Below are 4,408 nucleotides of genomic sequence, written 5' to 3' on the forward strand. Positions count from 1 at the left end.
AACAGAGCTGTATCATCGGCATTTAAAACAACTTTACATTTATCATCAATTACACTTGTCATATCATTAATATATAAATGAATAAAAGTGGCCCCAGTATTGAGCCCTGGGGCACGCCGGTATCAATTTTCAAAGAATCAGATAAAACACTATTAATAACAACGGACTGATACCGGGAAGTTAAGTAATTTGTGAACCATTTATGCTCAGTACCTTTAATTCCTAAATTGCACAATTTGGATAAAAGAATTTCATGATTGACAGTGTCGAACGCTTTTTTTAAGTCTAAAAATATTGCACTAGTTACAAGACCGTTTTTCAAGTTATTCAAAAATGAAGTCATTTACATCAAGCAATGTACTAGATGTTGAATGTTTGGCACGAAAGCCTGACTGCTGCTCAACAAGAATATTATTTTCTGCTAAGAAATCTCGTAGCTGACTATTTACGGAACACTCAAAAATTTTCATGACTACTGGCAAAACAGAAATAGGGCGATAGTTATTTGTATCATCTCTATTGCCCTCTTTGAATAACGGAGAAACCTTAGCATGCTTCCACTCAGTGGGTACAGAACCTGATTTTAACGACATATTAAATACAAAAAGCAAGTGAATGAGCAATTTCAGTAGCTCCTAACTATACATGTATGAGAGGGACATCCTGATACAGGAAAGTCTACGTTAAACATGTATGCGAGGGACATCCTGGTACAGGAAAGTCTACGTTATGCATGTATAAGAGGGACATCCTGGTACAAGAAAGTCTACGTTATACGTGTATTAGAGGGACATCCTGGTACAGGAAAGTCTACGTTATACATGTGTAAGAGGGACATCCTGGTACAAGAAAGTCTACGTTATACGTGTATTAGAGGGACATCCTGGTATACAGGAAAGTCTACGTTATACATGTGTTAGAGGGACATCCTGATACAGGAAAGTCTACGTTATAATACATGTATGAGAGGGACATCCTGGTACAGGAAAGTCTATGTTATACATGTATGAGAGGGATATCCTGGTACAGGAAAGTCTACGTTATACATGTATAAGAGGGATATCCTGGTACAGGAAAGTCTACGTTATACATGTATAAGAGGGATATCCTGGTACAGGAAAGTCTACGTTATACATGTATAAGAGGGATATCCTGGTACAGGAAATTCTACGTTATACATGTATGAGAGGGACATCCTGGTACAGGAAAGTCTACGTTATACATGTATAAGAGGGACATCCTGGTACAGGAAAATCTATGTTACACATAAATGAGAGGGACATCCTGGTACTGGAAAGTCTACGTTATACATGTATAAGAGGGACATCCTGGTACAGGAAAGTCTACGTTATACATGTATGCGAGGGACATTCTGGTACAGGAAAGTCTACGTTATACATGTATGAGAGGAACATCCTGGTACAGGAAAATCTATGTTACACATAAATGAGAGGGACATCCTGGTACAGGAAATCTATGTTAGTAGATGTATGAGGAAAGTCTACGTTATACATGTATGCGAGGACATCCTGGTACAGGAAAGTCTACGTTATACATGTATGCGAGGGACATCCTGGTACAGGAAAGTCTACGTTATACATGTATGCGAGGGACATCCTGGTACAGGAAAGTCTACGTTATACATGTATGCGAGGGACATCCTGGTACAGGAAAATCTATGTTACACATAAATGAGAGGGACATCCTGGTACTGGAAAGTCTACGTTATACATGTATAAGAGGGACATCCTGGTACAGGAAAGTCTACGTTATACATGTATAAGAGGGACATCCTGGTACAGGAAAGTCTACGTTATACATGTATGAGAGGGACAGCCTGGTACAGGAAAGTCTACGTTATACATATATGAGAGGGACATCCTGGTACAGGAAAGTCTACGTTATACATGTATGAGAGGAACATCCTGGTACAGGAAAGTCTACGTTATACATATATGAGAGGGACATTCTGGTACAGGAAAGTCTACGTTATACATGTATGAGAGGGACATCCTGGTACAGGAAAGTCTACGTTATACATGTATGAGAGGGACATCCTGGTACAGGAAAGTCTACATTATACATGTATGAGAGGGATATCCTGGTACAGGAAAGTCTACGTTATACATGTATGAAAGGGACATCCTGGTGCAGGAAAGTCTACGTTATACATGTATGAGAGGGACATCCTGGTACAGGAAAGTCTACGTTATACATGTATGAGAGGGACATCCTGATACAGGAAAGTCTACATGAGAGGGACATTCTGGTACAGGAAAGTCTACGTTATACATGTAGGCCTATGAGAGGAAACATCCTGGTACAGGAAAGTCTACTACGTTATACATGTATGAGAGGGACATCCTGGTACAGGAATGTCTATGTTATACATGTATGAGAGGGACATTCTGGTACAGGAAAGTCTACGTTATACATGTAGGCCTATGAGAGGAACATCCTGGTACAGGAAAGTCTACTACGTTATACATATATGAGAGGGACATCCTGGTACAGGAAAGTCTACGTTATACATGTATGAGAGGGACATTCTGGTACAGGAAAGTCTACGTTATACATGTATGAGAGGGACATCCTGATACAGGAAAGTCTACGTTATACATGTATGGGCGGGACATCCTGATACAGGAAAGTCTACTACGTTATACATGTATGAGAGGGACATCCTGATACAGGAAAGTCTACGTTATACATGTATGAGAGGGACATCCTGATACAGGAAAGTCTACGTTATACATGTATGAGAGGGACATCCTGGTACAGGAAAGTCTACGTTATACATGTAAGGGACATCCTGATACAGGAAAGTCTACGTTATACATGTATGAGAGGGACATCCTGATACAGGAAAGTCTACGTTATACATGTATGAGAGGGACATCCTGGTACAGGAAAGTCTACGTTATACATGTATGAGAGGGACATCCTGGTACAGGAAAGTCTACGTTATACATGTATGAGAGGGACATCCTGGTACAGGAATGTCTACGTTATACATGTATGAGAGGGACATCCTGGTACAGGAAAGTCTACGTTATACATGTATGAGAGGGACATTCTGGTACAGGAAAGTCTACGTTATACATGTATGAGAGGGACATCCTGATACAGGAAAGTCTACGTTATACATGTATGAGAGGGACATCCTGATACAGGAAAGTCTACGTTATACATGATTGAGAGGGACATTCTGGTACAGGAAAGTCTACGTTATACATGTATGAGAGGGACATCCTGATACAGGAAAGTCTACGTTATACATGTATGAGAGGGACATCCTGGTACAGGAATGTGTACGTTATACATGTATAAGAGGGGCATCCTGGTACAGAAAAGTCTACGTTATACATGTATGAAAGGGACATCCTGGTACAGGAAAGTCTACGTTATACATGTATGAGAGGGACATTCTGGTACAGGAAAATCTACGTTATACATGTATGAGAGGGACATGCGGGTACAGGAAAGTCTATATACATGCATGAGAGGGACATCCTGGTACAGGAAAATCTACGTTATACATGCATGAGAGGGACATCCTGGTACTGGAAAGTCTACGTTATACATGTATGAGCGGGACATCCTGGTACAGGAAAGTCTACGTTATACATGTATGAGAGGGACATTCTGGTACAGGAAAATCTACGTTATACATGTATGAGAGGGACATTCTGGTACAGGAAAATCTACGTTATACATGTATGAGAGGGACATCCTGATACAGGAAAGTCTACGTTATACATGTATGAGAGGACATCCTGATACAGGAAAGTCTACGTTATACATGTATGAGAGGGACATCCTGGTACAGGAATGTCTACGTTATACATGTATGAGAGGGACATTCGGGTACAGGAAAGTCTACGTTATACATGCATGAGAGGGACATCCTGGTACAGGAAAATCTACGACTACGTTATACATGTATGAGAGGGACATTCTGGTACAGGAAAATCTACGTTATACATGTATGAGAGGGACATCCTGGTACAGGAAAGTCTACGTTATACATGTAGGCCTATGAGCGGGACATCCTGGTACAGGAAAGTCTACGACTACGTTATACATTACATGTATAAAAGGGGCATCCTAGTACAGGAAAATGTGCGTTAGGCCTATACATGAATGAGAAGGACATCCTGGTACAGGAAAGTCTATGTTAGGCCTATACATATTATTTCCTGGTGAATGAAATAAAATACTTTGTTCATTTCAATCGACTTACCTGTTTATTTTTCGTGGTTTTCTCCTAGAAGATGATTTAGTTTTGACCTGTCATAAAAGTACAGGAAAAATTTGACTTCATTATGTTTTAAGGACGTAGATGCTGATTGATGATTGATTGTTTTTGGTCAAAGAGCTTTACTCTCTTAATTTAAAATTGTGAAAA

Source organism: Amphiura filiformis, chromosome 17 (assembly GCF_039555335.1).
Source record: "Amphiura filiformis chromosome 17, Afil_fr2py, whole genome shotgun sequence".
NCBI lineage: Eukaryota > Metazoa > Echinodermata > Ophiuroidea > Amphilepidida > Amphiuridae > Amphiura > Amphiura filiformis.